Source organism: Talpa occidentalis, unplaced genomic scaffold, assembly GCF_014898055.3.
Source record: "Talpa occidentalis isolate TD23 unplaced genomic scaffold, MPIMG_talOcc4v2.1 talOcc4.2, whole genome shotgun sequence".
Classification (NCBI taxonomy): Eukaryota; Metazoa; Chordata; class Mammalia; order Eulipotyphla; family Talpidae; genus Talpa; species Talpa occidentalis.
Genome location: NW_023602073.1, coordinates 65,467,621 through 65,484,142, shown reverse-complemented (window position 1 = coordinate 65,484,142; position 16,522 = coordinate 65,467,621). Strand labels below are relative to the sequence as shown.

The 16,522-nt window shown below is 48.3% G+C and overlaps 1 long non-coding RNA gene across 1 annotated transcript; it reads left to right on the top strand.

The window, feature by feature from the left end:
- Positions 1-8,545: 8,545 nt before the first annotated feature.
- On the top strand, positions 8,546-16,160 carry LOC129146460 (uncharacterized). The gene is made up of 3 exons (XR_008553224.1): positions 8,546-8,630; positions 9,176-9,295; positions 16,083-16,160. It is a non-coding gene; the product is annotated as an uncharacterized LOC129146460 (long non-coding RNA).
- Positions 16,161-16,522: the final 362 nt, after the last annotated feature.

The following is a 16,522-nucleotide window of genomic DNA, read 5'->3' as shown; positions in this document are numbered from 1 at the left end:
GGTGTGTGTATGAGGATGTGAGTGTGCGTCTGTGAGTGTGCCTATAAGTGAATGTATGCAGGTGGATGAGTGTGTGGATATGTATATGAGTGTGCATACATGGGAGTGTATATGTGAGTGGTGGGGAAGTGATGAGGAAACAGAAGCTGTGCCCTCTTCCCCAATCCACCCCTCCCCCAATTGATCTGACAGCACCCTGGGTGCCCTGACCTGATAACACCTGGGGACTTCCCAGGACAGCCCTCTTTCGAATGCTCAGCCCCCTGCCCCATCAGTGCCATTTATTTTTCTGATTCACACTGTGTCGTTCAGGGTAGAAAATGCAGTTCCCCTGTCTGGGAGCTTCCTTCTTCCCCTAGGGTAGAACTTCCCACCTTCTCTTCACCTGGCCAGCCAGAGTGGGGCTGGGGGCCGAGGATGGGCCATTATAGTTTCAGGGGAGGTGGACCCCACTTCTGGAGTCTGAAGTTTAGCCTGGAGCTGGAAGCAGAGGGACTTGTGGGGACAGGTTTCCCACCCCCAGGCTTGGCCTGGATTTCCCTGGAGGAGACAGCGGGCTGGAGTTGGCCCATGAGAAGAACTGGGATTTGGTTATTAAACCAAATTGCAAGTTCAGTTTGCTTTCAGGCCAACTTTTCTCCCCTCCTCCCTTTCTCCTCAAGATAATAGAAATACCCGGGAGGGGTTCCTTTCCTCCCTGGCCAGCTGGGGGAGACTGGGGCCCTGCCATTGGCTCAGGCCCCTGTCATCTCAGGCACACCCCCTGGCTCTGGGTCAACTCCACCCCACCCCCCCACAAGGGGGAGCAGTTACATCAGCTGCTCTCTCTCCAGCTCGGCCTTCTCTGGGAAGGCCTTTAAGCAGCTCCAAGCAAGGAGCTGCCTGTCCTGAGGAGGGATGTCGTCCCTGCCCCAGCCTCTGACTCTCCTGCCCCTGCTGCTGCTAGGCTTGAAATCATAGGAGCACCCCGGATGGGTTGGGGCAGCATGATGCGTGGATTTGAACTTCCAGCTGGAAGTTTATGCCTTATGCTTAAGTTTAAGCATTATGCCTGGATTTGAGGCTGTGTGGGTCCTGGATTTGAACTTCCAGCTGTGTGATGTTGGGCAAGTCACTTACTCTCTCTGGATCTCAAGTTTCGCCACCTATAACTGGGGATGGCAACAGTGCTGTCCTCGCAGGCTTGTCCTGGGGCCTCAATGCAGTGTTATTTGTAAGAGAACAGTGCTTTATCTCACATTTCATGTTAACTAACTGTATCGCTTCCCTGTGATGGCCAGAGAAGGGATAGGTGGACGCCTGGTCACCCATTAGCTCTTCCACCCCGTGGACCCAAGAAGTCTCTGACTTTTGCCTGGCACGCATCTCCTGGGGCAGGGGGTCACGGGGCACGAGACCAGTGGGTGCCCAGGAGAGCCTCACCCTGCCCTGTGTCCCTGTTGTTCTTTGGCCACAGCAGCCATCCCCTGAAGGTGGCCTGAAGGAAGAGGCACCCAGGCAGGAGGTCTCTCCCTGGAGCCTTCTATGTCTTTGCTTTTCTAGAAATAGAAAGTGGCAAGTTTGTCTGCTGGGCTGGGGTGTAGGTTTTGGTTTGAGAACGGAAAAGATTCACTCATGGAAACTTACCCACTCTCTGCGGCAGTGATCCTGATGCATGTGGGGCCCAGGAGTAGCTCAGGGTTGTGTCTGCCTTGTAGGGATGGTGGAGGGATTTTCTGTCTTCCCAGTTTCCCTTCTACGTCCTCCACACCAGAGAAGAGGAACTTGGCCTTGTCTGGTCTCCCTTGTAGCCCTTTTCCACAAGGGCTGGAGTCTTAGCCAGAAGAGATCCCAGATTGGTATCCCACACTCTCCCACTGGCTCTGCCTGCCCCTGGGCAGCCTCCTTCCCCACCTCACTCTTGCGTCCACTATAGGCTTAGAGATGAGGCAGCTTTGTCCCTGGGGCTGGGTTTCGGCCGAAGTCTGGCTCCTTGGTGCTCTGGGTCCTCCAGCTCAAATTTGTTCTCAAATATGTTGGAAGAACCGGCCCTGGGTTCTTGGTGCCTGGCACTAGGGACAGGGACACAAAAGTTCCCAGGGGTTCTGGATACCAGGCAGCTCCTCAACCAGAGAATATGCCTCAGTGAGATGCCTTCCTGTCTCCTTCCTTCTTTTCCTGCTCCCCTCTCTCCCTCCTAGGTCTGTGCCGAGCTCCTCCGTCATGTCACCGTGGGCTATGCTAGGCCCGAGGATCAAAGGGAATTCTGCAGTAGAGTTTCTTTTCTGATTCTTACAGGTCTGCTTTCTGGGGGGTCTCTGAGGGGGAGACTGAGTCTCCACCGTCACACTGGGGGCTCCTTGAGGGTAGGGCCAGAGATGTCTCCCTCTCACACATCTTCTGCATGGATTGGTTCATTCTCTCACAGTCACTCAGGGGATGCCGCATGCTCTTCACCTCAGCTACACTGATGCCATTTAATGGATAAGAAAAAACTTGTTCTGGAAAGGTGGTCCAGGCAGAAGGAGTAGCATGTGCAAAGCCAGGAGTCAGCGAGCTGTTGGAGGCTGGCCCTGGGCTGAGGTAGAAAGGGGCTTTGCAGTTGTGGTGATGGGGTTGGGGCAAGGGAAGTACGGGGTCTGCCTGAAGAACCATGGAGAACGGAGACTTTGAGAATAATGTTGGAGATGTCGCTGCTACAGCAGGAGTGAAAACCCAGGAGAGGGGCCTCCCTGGTGGAGCAAGGGGTTAAGTGTCAGCACTATGAAGCAATCCACAGCTACTGCAGCATGAGTTTCACCCCCGGCCAGGCAGGTGCCCCACATGGCGTGCAGACCTCTCCTGTCTCGCCCGCTGCTCCCCTCAGCAGTGTATTTCCATAGATCTGCCTGTTCTGTTCCCCACTCTGTCTCTGGCAAACCCTCTAACCCCCCCACCTCTGGTCTGTACCCCAGTTCTCGTATGCATAAATAAATTAATCTTTAAAAAGAACAAAAGAAAACCCAGGAGAGTGCCAAGTATCTGCCCAAAGGAAGACAGGAATCCAAAATTCCATGGAATTCCTGACTCATCGCTGGGAGTTGAGGGAGGCGGCAAAAGGAGAGCTGCCTGGTTGTCAGTTCTGCTCAGCAACCACCTGGGCCTCCACAGTCTCCCTACCCTGCGGGGAAGACATCCAGGGCCCTCGTTCTCAAATTCTCCCCATGGAGATGGACCTACTTGCGGCCTACAATCTCTCTTCCACATCCCTGGGGCCCTGGCAGAGGCCCTCCCCATTCCTTACCGGCCCCCATGCTGGGCCACAAGCCTGAGTTCAGGCCTGGGAGACAGCTTCATCCTCACTCCCAGATGAAGCCTCCACTTGGGTTTCTGGGACTGACTGAAGCCTTCAATTACCCTGAGAGACCTGGAGGGGCTGGGGAGCTCATATTCTCTGTTCCTGTCTTTTCTTTCTTTTAAAAAAATTTATTTATTTATGCATACAAGAGCTGGGGTACAGGCCAGAGGTGTGGGGGTTGGGGGGTGAGAGGATTCACCAGGGACAGAGTGGGGAGCAGAGAGGCAGATCTACTGAAATACACTGCTGAGGGGAGCAGCGGGTGAGTCAGGAGAGGCCTGCTGCGCCATGTTGGTAGCTCCCTGGCCGAGGATAGAACTCATGGTGCTGAGTGTGATAGCTTCATAGTGCTTAGACTTAACTCCTTGTGCCAGCAGGGAGGCCTTCCTGTCTCTTTCTTACCAAGACTATTTTTTTCCTGCCTCTCTCCCTGCCCCTTGGTCTTGTCTTGCCTCCCCTCCTTGTTTTCCTTTTGTCTGTCTCTTGCCCCCTCCTCTCCTTTCTTCCTCAGGACCCTGGCCCTGTCCCTTGCTCACTCTGTCGCATGGTTCCCAGCAGCACTGGAGGAGTGAAGGTGGGATTGTGGGACTGTAGGCATATTTGTGCCCATGTTTAGGCAGCATGGCAAGGGGTGTCACACACAGTCACCCTCTTTTTTGCCAGAGTCAGAAGAGATCAGAGGACAAGTTCCTACATCAGCTGCCGGGTTCTTTGGAGCAATTCATAACAAAGGGCCAGGTGCTGAGGCCCTGAGTGATTAACTGTCTAGAAGAGACTCAATACGGTTGCCTCTCCAGGTGGAAACCTTCCCCACCCAGTTGAGGGAAAGATGAAAAACACACAGAAGCTGTACTTTGAGCCTCTCCTCCTCCATCTCCAAACTGTTGGTGGGATTGGGGACACTGTTTTGTCATGGAGGGGGGATGGGTTAGGGGCAGGAAGCAAAGGAGGAAGATGCCTGGCCTCTTCTCTGTCCAATTGGTCACTCCCCTAGCCAGTGGAGCTGGGCTGGGTACACTGGGAACTCCGTTACAGGCCATAGAGAGGCAGGACATGGAAAGGGAGCAGTGTGCAGAGGAATTAAGACTCTGGAGAAGAAGCCAAGTCTATGGGAGCGGATTTCCAGAGGGCCTGGGCTGGTGTGTTGGGCCAGGAGAGCAGGGCGGTGTTTGGGGGTGGTTCTGCAAATGGAAGGCAACTCATCTTAGGGCAAATTTGGAGCTGCTGTGCAGAAGCTTGATGCTTCCAGAGGGCATGTAAGGTCTGCTCAAACCAGAGCTGGACAAAGGTTGCTGGGGCCTTGCGTGTAGTCTGCACCCTGAAGGCTGAGCCCCAGGGTTCAGACTTTGTGAAGAAAGCATCTTCCAATCCCCTGTAATGGGGGGTGAGACCCTGGTTGTTCTACCTGAGAATGACACTTGAGGGGTGGGGTGGGGACTCTCCTGGCACAGGCCCAGTGTGGGTTTCTGAGGGCTCTGGGTAGAGGAAGTGGGACCACCCCATCCTGCATGGCTGATTACCAGGATGACGCAGGACCCCCCCTAGGGCACTATCCTGCTCCATCTGTGGGGCCCTTCCTCTTCCTGCCTCTGTGCTCTTTCTTGTTCTCACCTACCACCCCACCTCTCTTCTTCCCTGGCCCCTTTCCTGCCTCTCTCCTTTTTTTTCTTTCTCTTGCCCTTCTATCTCTTTCAGGTCCTGACTCTCCTGCCAGCCTCTCCCATTGTTCCTTGTCTGTTTCTCTCCAGCCCCAGCCTCTTGGTCCTATGCAGGGTATAGAAGGTCTCTCCACACACATCTCCTCCTACTGGACTCTGGGGGCCCCTGTCTGGCTGGCTCTGTGTATGTATGTGTGTGCATGCAAGCATGCACCCCAGCACAGGTGAAACGTATGTGTACACACGTGTGCTTGAAGGGTGTGTATGTATGCGTACATGTGTGTACACCCCCAACACAGGTGAAGGGTGTGTGCATGCGCAGACATGTTTGTACTTGTGTGTGAAGGGCGTGCGTGTGTGTGTGTGAAGGGGCTCTGGTTGAGTCAGAGTTGCGGATGCAAGCTGTGAGGGCGGTGAGGGCTGGGCTCAGGGTGCTGGGAAGAGTCAGGCTTTCTAGAGGCAGACCCAGCCCTGCCCCTAGGCCCTCCCTTCATTCTAGGAAAATTATAAGAACCAGCCCCATGGTGACCACACACACAAAGCACATTGTTCCATTCCAGGTCTCTGCTGGCTTTGCTGCCAATTCTTGGTGGCAGGCTGGCAGCCTTGCCCACCTGGCGGGATGGGGGCTCCTTCCATGATTTTCTGTTGTCTCCAGGCAAGAGGAAGGGACAGGGAACACTCTGGGGTGGGGACGTGCATGCTGGCCCTGCTGACCTTAAGGAATGGCACCCTTGCCCCTCCCTGCTTGCTGCCCACCCCACACACATTGTCCCATCCCAAGAGTTGGCTTGGCAGGTTTGTCCTGCATCCCCCCCCACCCCCCGCCCCCGCCACCCATCTTGTTCTTTCCCTTAAGTCTTTGCTGAGGCTGAGTCTCCTGCATGAGCAGCACACCCTCTCTTTACTCCACTCCTCAGGTTTCAATTCCTGGCTGCAACTCATCTCTTCTAGGAAGCCTTCCTTGATTGTCCTCTTTCCCGTTTCTCCTTGGCCCTGCCAAATGGCCGGACCCACAGCAGATGTACTATATGGTGAGAATCCAAGTTTCTTGGGGCGATGTCCGTCCAGGAAACAGCCTGAGACAAGAGGAAGGCACCAATGACCACCACTCACCCTCTACTCACCTTCACCTTCCAGGCACTTGCTGAGCATTATTCACTCCAGTAACAGAGCAACCCTTCAGGTAGAGTTTTTTATCCCATTCCACAGGTGAGAAAATGGAGGCTCTATGAGATGAATCAGCTTGCCTGAGGTTACACAACAACACCCGCAAACAAAGACACTCTCAAAATGATGTGGAAAAGACAGGGGATTCCAGGGTAAGAGAAAGGCCTCTCCTCCCCCAAGGAGTCAGCATGTCTCCGCTCCTAACTGTGTGGAGATGGAAAGTCCAGGGATTGATACAGAGTCTGGGACGGAGGCTGGAGGATGGGTGCACTGACCCTTTGAGTACTTGCCTGGGTTTAGTCCACTCTCTCTGTCCTCCCCGAAAAGACTTCCCAGCCCATCTTCAGAGGTCTCCCCTCCCCTGAGGGGAGACACTTAGCAACTCCTGAGCCCCCCTACACGCCACACCCCAGCTCTGGCCTCCTTTTCAGGGCTGCTCCCGTGATGCCTGACTCGGATCAGCCTGCTCACTGCCTGCTCCAGCCACCCTGTTGCCCGCTGCCCTCCCAGACCACCTTGGCTATCATTCACCCAGGATGTCCACCTAGAACCCTTCTCTGGCTTTGGGGTGTCAGAAGAGCCTGCATTCAGACTCATGCCAGTGATGTGCACAGAGTCCAACTTCCTTTTCCCAACTGTCTCTACTCTTCTTCCTTTATTCCTTCGCTTTCTTATCTCCTAGACACCTGCCATGCGCAAGACATTGTGCTTTAATTTTTTTTTAATCATCAACCAGTAATTAAAAAAATGGGCTAATAAGGATATTGCCATATTGCTCATATGTGTGGGGCTGTGTGTCAAAAGTGAATGTGATTTTGAGTGAAAATTCAGGTTATTCTCTTACTCTCTATGGTTTTATATACCCAAAAATAAATTTTGAAAAATGTATTGTTGAATTTTATTAAAAATTGAGGATATAAGATATACTGGGTATAAGCTAGAGTATGGGTTAGGTTGCTATCACAAAAACACTGAACAATGGATTAGACAAGGTATAAATTTATTTCTAAAACTTAACCATTTGAAAGCAGAGAACTGGTAGGGCTAGTTCTACTATCTACTATATATGATTTCCATTTCTGTGTCTAAAGTGGCTGCTGCTGTTCCTGCTATCACATCTACATCCTAGTCAATGTAAAAAAAAGAAAAGCACTGTGTCAGATCCACAACCCAAATTTGTGGTAAGTGGGTCCATCAATAGCTAACCTGATAAAAGCATGAATGAATGTAACAAGAGTCCAAACAATGCATCTTGGGGTGCTGGGAACAATGATAAACATAGGTGGGAAACTCTATTGCAGGGACAACATTGACCTGCACCAAGGATTCTGACAGGTCAGGAAGGGGGCATTGTGTGTGGATATGGAGATTGGGCATGCCTTTAAGCTCTCCCCAGTGTGGGAAGATCCGAGGAGTCTTCCCTCCTGGACTATGAGCCTCTGAGCAGGGTCTGTGTCCTCTAAAGCTGTGCTTTTCAGGCTGCCTGGGTGAGGACAGATTTCTGTTCTTTTAATTCCCATCTGTCATGAGCCAATTATACTATAAAATACAATGGAAAGGAATTATTGGAAAAATAAGATGAGGCATACAAAGTACAAGCCCTAGTTTTCTACTGTTGACTTAACAGACTTAGAACCACTGTCAAATAGCTATTCAAGAACCAGAAGAACATTCCAGGCTGGTGGTAAGGCTGGGGACCCGCCTAGGACGAACAATTTTCAAGCTGCAGGTCATGACCTGTTTGTTGGGCGGGAAATTCATTGAGTAGGCTATGACCAGCATTTTAAAAAAAACGGCAAGTTGAACAGAATAGAAAATAGGGCGATTACCAGCAGCAGGGGAGCGTGGTTTTATTTATTTCTGGTGTGTGTACACGTATGCATACTCGGACTGGTGTGTGCACATATATGCATGCTTGGTGACCTGTGACCGTGGTTGTCCTGCTGGTTCCCCTATGCCCCATCCTGTATGGACTGAATCTGCTTACTGAGGCCATGATCCCCACCCAAGCACCTCATTTCCTTCAGCTCAGAGTGTCTTTCTTTTGTCTCCTCCTCCAGCCACCTTTATGTCTCTCCTGGTTCCAGGGCAGTGGTCCTGTCCAGGCCTTCAGCTTGCCTGCCTCCCTTCCTAGACAATGCTCCTCCTCCCTCACCATGTTCACTTGCTCTCTTCCTCCTGGCCCCTTGTAATCAGACACAGAACAGAGGGTGCCTGCCCTTAAGAAGAGAGCAGCTATGCTGGGAGTTCAGCGCTACACAGCGGGGTGGGAGTGTCTGGGAATGGGATGCAAAGAAATATGTGGGAATGGGGCTTCTCCGTAACAATAGGAACAGAACCAGGAACCCAGTCAAAGTTCCAAGCCCACCCCACTCCAAGGTAGGGCAGGGAGAGGCCCTGGTTTCCACTGGAGGCCTTGATGAGGGACCCACATAAATTCACCCGAGGACACTTTTTGCCTCTTCAATGTTCTGCTCTCCCTGTAGGTGTGTATTATAATCTGTTCAAACAATTCTCTATAAATGAGTCTCTGGGCAGTCGGAATAATGGACAATTATAAATAATGTTGAAAGGAACATCTCTGTACCTTTCCCTTGCCATGTCTGATTTCCAGCGGTCTCCTCACCCACCTCTTGTTTCTGATGTCTCTAGGACATGCTTTTCCCCCTAACATATCCACACACGGTCACATTCCTCCTGCTCCGCTCAGCCGCTGTCTGGGCCTCATGTCATGAGGATAAACATGAACCAGAGGTTTGGAAAATGTGATCTCTTCCTTCTCAGGCCACACGCCCTCCTTTCTCACAAGGACTCGTTTGGCTTCTTCAGTCAGGCTTCCCAAAAACCCAGCTGTAGCATAAAGACCCTTATGTAACAGAAAAACTAACTCAAAATGGTTTAGAGAATGCAGAAAATTTTTATTTCATAAAAGAAGTCCTGAAGTAGGTTGATTCCAGGGCAGCTAATTGAGTGACTCTATCACGTCACTGAGGACCCAGGTTCTTTTGTCTTTCTGCTTTGTTTTCCTCAGGTGTTGGCTTGCTCCTCAGGTGCTGTAGTTCCCCTCAGGGTTGCAAGATGGTTGCTGAAATTTCAAACATCTCATCCAGCTGTGCTATGCCTGAAGGCTGAAGAGGAGCCCTTGCTTTCTGTGAGTCTATTTTTTTAACAACAAGATTTCCCCCCGCCCCCCCAAAGTGCCCTCAACAAGCAGGGCCTCCCCGTAGCACAGCGGTTGAGCGCTGGGTTGCGAAGCTGCCCGCGGCCTCTGTGGCGCCGGCGGTTCGATCCTCAGCTGCTCCCCGGCCACCAGAGGAGGGTCCCGCATGGCGCGCAGACCTCTCCTGCCGCCCGCTGCTCCCCTCAGCAGTGTACTTCGGTCCTTCTGCCTGCTCTGCTCCCCGCTCTGGTGAATTCTCTCACCCTCCCGCACTTCTGACTGTACCCAGTGCTTGTATGTATAAACAACAAACAAACAAACAAATAAATAAATCTTTAAAAAAAAAAAAAAAAAACAAGCAACCTTACCCTTAGTGCTCATTGGTTAAGGTTAACTCCAGGGAGGGAGGATGAGGCCCCCTGGTTGGTGAGGCCTGGGGATGAATGAAGGGGTGGGGTGCCTTTAAAGGAGAAGAGACCACTTGGACAACTCACATTGTCTACCTGCAGACTGGTTGAGAAAGTCTCCCCAAAAGGGAGGCACTTCATTTCTGTGTTTCTCCTCTAGCTGGGCCTGTGGTTCTTACCCCAGAGACTTAGGTTGACTTGATTCAATTAGAAAACATTTGTTGAGGGAAAGAGATAAGATTTCACCCTTGAGGGAGTTTGTTGTAATGCAAGAGAGGAAAGAGCAAGGCCAGGGGACAGGCTGGGGAAAGAAGGATGAATCAGCTGAAACTGGAGACAGGATGTGCTCAACAAGCCCTTCTCTCTGAGGGAAGGAGTTAAAGAAGTCTCAGTTTGGACTGGCTTGGATGCAGGGGACAGACTGAGATGACCTTTAGCGGGCTTCCTCTAATGCTGGAGCCAACTGTGTCAGGGATGGGGAGACCAAGGTGGACGAGGTACGGAGGTGAGGGGGACACTTTATGCCAAGTCAGGACCCCTTTTCACTTTCCCTAAGTTGGGTCTTGCCCTCACCCCTGAATCACAGAGGGTCAGGAAGGAAAGGACACTGTGAGTCAGGAACCTACCTGGGGAAAAAGAAAAACACAGGAAATGACTCAAGGTCTATGGGGCAGATAGGTGGCCTGCGGTGCCAGTGCGGGTGCAGGTGTCCAGCACAGATCCTGGGGGCGTTGGCTGAGGGTGTGGGTCCCCTCCCAGAGGCTGCTGGTGCAGGCCATCCTGACTATTTCTGCCAAACATATTTCCCACAAACACTTTCCCTCCTCACCACCGCAGGCTGCCTGCCCACTCACCCACAAACTCAACCACCAGCTGTTGCAATTCCTGGCTCTGGTCCACCCCCTGCATCCGGGAGGGCTCATCACCTCTGACACCAGAAGGTGGGTCAGTCTCTTTCCCTGCCTCCCCACAATTCCTGTCCCTCTGCCCTCATACACCTAAGGGAGAAATGCCGGATCCACTGGAGGGTGGGGGTCTTCCGAGCACAGCAGATACACCTGTGCTCGATGGTGCTGTGGGTGTCCTGGGGTCCGGGATTTGGCCCCAAGTGGAGTCATGGGTGTAAAGCGACAGGAAGCACAGCCTTGTGAACTCCAGGGCTGCGAATCAGAGCAGCCTTTGTCTCACTCTCTGGAGTTCGGATTTGAGACCAGTTTCCCCAGAAAGCAACATGATCTCCTTCCCTCTCAGGCCGTACAGCCTCCCTCTTGTGTTCCTTTACCACTGTTCTTATGCACCAGGCTTCCCTGGCACCTCTGAGGGAGAAGCGGTTGGGCATGTTATTATCAATGTTATTTTACAATTGTGAGTTTTATTACATATATAAGATATAAAGGGAAGTATATATTATATATGAGATCATGAAAAATCAGTTTGCTAAATTATATATATATATATATATATACACACACATACATATATATAAACATACACACACACACACACACACACACACACACAAAGCCCCCTATTCTTTCTAATAGCTATAGAGTATTTCATTCTAAGGATGTATTCTATAATTTTTTTTAATTAATTAATTTATTTATACATGCACTGGGTACAGTCAGAAGCTCGGGAGGGTGAGAGAATTCACCAGAGCCAGAGTGGGGAACAGAACAGGCAGAAGGACCAAAGTACACTGCTGAGGGGAGCAGCGGGCGGCAGGAGAGGTCTGCGCGCCATGTGGGACCCTCCTCTGGTGGCCGGGGAGCAGCCGGGGATCGAACCAGCGTTGCAGAGGCTGTGGGCAGCTTCGCAACCCAGCGCTCAACTGCTGCGCCACCGGGGAGGCCCTGTATTCTATAATTTTTAAGAAAGATTTATTTATTTATGCATAGAAGAACTGGGATGTAGGCCAGAGATGCAGGGGTGGAGAGGACTCACCGAGAGAGTGGTATTCTGCTGCTCCACAGCAGAACAGGTGGATTGACTGAAATACACTGCTAAGGGGAGCAGTGGGTGAACAAGGAGAGGTCTGCTGAGCCATGTTGGTAGCTCCCTGGCCCAGGATCAAACTCAAGCTGTCATGGTGCTGCAGTGGGCCTTAATGGTGGTAGCACTGAGACTTAAACCCTAGGCCACCAGGAAGGCCATATATTATAATTTATTGAACTAATTTCCTATAAATGAACCTCTGCATTGTTCTCTCCCTCCACTCTCTATTTATTCATTGTATATATGTTTTACATCATGCTTCCTTTTTGTGCAATGTGTGCTTTCTCCTCTCAGGTGTAGTCCCTGTAAAATTCCCACCACCAAGTCACCCATGCACCATCACCATAGTCCCTTGTGCTCTTCTGTCCCCTGTTCTGATTCTTCTCTCCCCGCTCCCCTGCAGAGTGTCTTTGATTTATAGTTGCCTATTTATTTTGTTTTTTAATTTATTATATATATTTTTTTCTGATACCTTATTTGATTCCCCTACATTTCTCCTATAAGTGAAACCATTAGTATTTTTCTTTTACTTTCTGGCTTATTTCACAGTTTCACTGAGCATAATCCCTTCCAGCTCCCCCATGATGCTGCAAATGGCATGAGTTTATCTTTTTTGATTGTGGCATATATATACACATACACATATAACACATCTTCTTGATCCAGTCACCTGTTTTTGGGCATTTGGGTTGTTTCCATATCTTACCTATTATAAATAGTGCTGCAATAAACATAGGGGTGCAGGTGTCCTTTTGAATTAATGTTTTTGTGTCCTTTGGGTAGATTCCTAGGAGTGAAATTGCTGCGTCATATGGAAGGTCCATTTTTAGTAGTTTGAGGAACGTCCAGACAGCTTTCCATAGTGGTTGGACCAGTTTGCATTCCCACCAGCAAGCGTAGGAGAGTTCCCTTTTCTCCACATCCTCACCAACCTTTGTTTCCTGTTTTTTAAATACGTGGCATTCTCACTGATTACAAGTGATGTTGAACATTTTTTCATATACCTGTTGTCCATTTGCATTTCCTCTTTGGAGAAGTGTCTTTTTAGCTCTCCTGCCAATTTTTTTTTGACTGGATTGTTAACTTTGTTTTTGTTGAGTTGAGTCAGCTCTTTGTAGATCTTTTTTTTTTTTTTTAAAGATTTATTTATTTATTCATACAAGCACTGGGTACAGTCAGAAGCGCGGGAGGGTGAGAGAATTCACCAGAGCCAGAGCGTGGAGCAGAGCAGGCAGAAGGACCAAGGTACACTGCTGAGGGGAGCAGCGGGCGGCAGGAGAGGTCTGCGCGCCATGTGGGACCCTCCTCTGGTGGCCGGGGAGCAGCCGGGGATTGAACCAGCGCTGCAGAGGCTGTGGGCAGCTTCGGAACCCAGCGCTCAACCGCTGCGCCACTGGGGAGGCCCTCTTTGTAGATCTTTGTGATCAGTACCTTATCAGTAGTACTGAGTGCAAAAATTTTCTCCCGATCAGTAGGGTGTCTCTTTGTTTTGGTTAATGTCTCTTTTGGTGTACAGGAGTTTTTCAGTTTGATGTAGTCCCAGCTGTTCATCTTTTCTTTCACTTTCTTTGCTTTGGGGATGTGTATTTAAAGATGTTACTGAGATGTATGTCATGTAGTGTTTTGCCTATATTTTCTTCTCTATATTTTATGGTTTCAGGTTTTATGTCCAATTCTTTTCTCCATTTTGAGTTGTTTTTTTGTGCATGGTGTGAGGTAGTAATCTAGCTTCATTCTTTTGCATATAGCAGTCCAGTTTTCCCAGCACTATTTACTGAACAAACTGTCCTTGTTCCATTGTGTATTCTTTGCTCCTTTGTCAAAGATTAGTTGTCCATAAATATGTGGGTTTATTTCTGGGTTTTCTATTTGATTCCATTGTTCTGTGAGTCTGTTTTTGTTCCAGTACCATACAGTTTTAATTACTGTGGCTTTGTAGTATAATCTAAAGTCTGGGAGTGTGATGCCTCCATTCTCCTTCTTTTTAGTGAGGAGAGCTTTGGATATTTGAGGTTTTTTGTGGTTCCATATGAATTTCATCAATATTTGTTCTATTTCTTTGAAGAATCCACCCCCTCTTTAAAAAAATGATAATGCAGCAACAAATATTTTTCCACATTTACCTTTGGGCATTTGCATAAATATTTCCGAAGGATAAAATCTGAGCGGTTAAATAGCTAGGTTGAAGCATATGAACATTTAAAATTTAAAGATAATGTTCTGACTTTCATTCCATTAGCACTGTGTAAGACATCTGTGTAGTCACGCCTTCCTCAACACTGTGTTAGGAATCCTCTAAAACTTTGCCAATCTGATAAACAAAAAAATTTATCTTGCTTTCATTTGCATTAAAATTAGGGAGATGAAACAACTTGTGTATTTTTATTATCCAATTGTGCTTTTTTTGCAACTAGCCTGTTTATATTCTTTGCCTGTATTTTCCCATTGGATTGTTTTTTCCTTATTGTTTGATAAAATAGATCTTTTTTCTAAGTTAAGAAAACGAGCCTTCTGTCATTCATCTTGCAGGTATTTTCCTCTTATAGTGTCTTTTGATTTTACTTACAGAGTTTTGGAATTTCTACATAGATACATTTATTAATCTTCTTTGTAATGACTTCTATTTTGTTCCATTACTTTTTTTCCTTCTACCCCCAATCATAAAAATATTTACACACATTTTCTTCTGCCACTTTTATAGCTTTATTTTTCAAAGGGTTTTATTAAATTTTTTTTCCTTCAACCCTTTGATCCAGTTGGAATTTATTTCAGTGTCAAGAATGAGGTAGGGAATACAGATTTTGAAATTTTTGTTCCAAATATCTGGCTTGTGTCTCAATTTATTGAATTGAATTCTCATGTTTACTTGAGTCCATTTCACATTTCTTTATTCTTTACTACTGATTTATCTGCCTGTACCAGCTCCATCCTATTTTAATTACTGTAGCTCTGCAATATTTAAAAAAGTGTTTTATAGGGCTACTCCTCCCTTGTTAATTCACTTTTTCACCCTCCATGAATTTTCTGGCTATTCTTTTGTATTTATTTTTCCAGATGAATTTATACTCACCCTGTCAAACAATTTATTTGTTTGTTTGTTTGTTTGTTTAATATTTATTTATTTATTTATACAAGCACTGGGTATAGTCAGAAGTGCGGGAGGGTGAGAGAATTCACCAGAGCCAGAGCGGGGAGCAGAACAGGCAAACTGAGGAAATACACTGCTGAGGGGAGCAGTGGGTGCAGCAGGAGAGGTCTGCGCACCATGTGGGACCCTCGCTGGTGGCCAGTGATTGAATGGGCGCTGCAGAGGCTGCGGGCAACTTCGTAGCTCAGCACTCAAATGCTGCCCCACGGGGGAGGCCCCTGTCAAACAATTAAAAAAAAAATCAGCTGATATTTTATACAGAAGTCCACTGAATTTATAGATTAATGATGGGACACTGACATGGTTACAGTGTTATTGACTTTTTATTTAGGAACAAGTTCTCTTCATCTGTTCCAGTCGATGGTTAAGCTTCATGTTTGGGTTTTATAGCTCCTTCCACATATATTTGCGCATTAGTTTTCTGTGGGTCTCATGGTATATTTTTGCTGCCTTCATAGATGGGACTTTATTTTTATATTTCTTAGTTTTCATGTTTAACATATCTTGTTTTTAAACTAGTCTCCTGACTAAATACTCTATTACTAAAAGTTCCTTAGCTGATTCTCTTAGAATATCCAAGTATAAAATAATATACTAATCATATTTTCTCTTCATAAATTTATACTTCTTAGTTTATTCTTTTATCTGATTGCATTGTCAAGTCATTTCAGAACAATATAAATATTAGTGGTTATAGTTATGGTGACAGCTGACATCCATCTTTAATATGGGATCACTTCTAAAGTCCATTAAATACATTGGGAAAATTAATCTTTTTATCTTACATATAAGATCATGGGTTATACCAAGTTTCCCATTATTTGTCTTGTTGTTTTGGAAGGAATCTTACTTAGTCTTAATATTGTCTGTGTATGTTGACACAGTCCTAATCAGTACACTCTCCCTAGGTAGAGCTTTCTCCCTAGCTGGTCATTCCTCCCTTGGAGGCAGGAAGTTAGGGGGAGGTGTAAGATGGGGCAGGGCCACAGCCAAGACTTAGTGTGGGCTCTCAGCCTCCTATTCTTCAGGGAATGAGGAGCCACAAGAACAATTTTACCCACCTTCATGTCCCCCCAGACTGAGTGAGAAAACAGAGCTGAGCAAGGGATGAGAAGGGCTAGGGAAGGGAGGAAGACAAGGGAGGACTAGGGAGCTGGGATCAGGGTGCCTTGGGGGAAAGTCGGGGCTTCTCCTGCTTACCTCTTAGGAGTTCCTCTATCACCCTCAGGGCTATCTCAAGCTCCAGCTTTTAGAGGAGATAGCGTCTCATGCCTTGGACTTCTCCCAAGTTGATGGAACGACACAGGTAAAGGTGGCTATTCCTACATAGGAGAGCCTTCTGGAGCTGCTTGGAGAGCAGAGGAGTCCAGGCTGGTTTGGCTACCTCTCAACATTTGGACTTCCCTCAGCAACTTCTGGGAGCCATAACCACTCTGCCCTTCCCCCATCTCCTGCAGAGTCCTGGGAGCTGTCCTTTTGTCCTAAACATCTGGCCTCCCCCTTCCATTTCCTAATGCAGCTGAGGAGTCCTCCGGCCATGGCCTTTGATTACAAACCTGGCTGACTTCATCAGCACCATTGAATGAGCTTGCTGGAGAGAGGGGAAGGTTGGGGGCCAGGAAGGGAACTTTCCAGTGTGGGCCATGACAGGTGTGGGGCACCATGGTA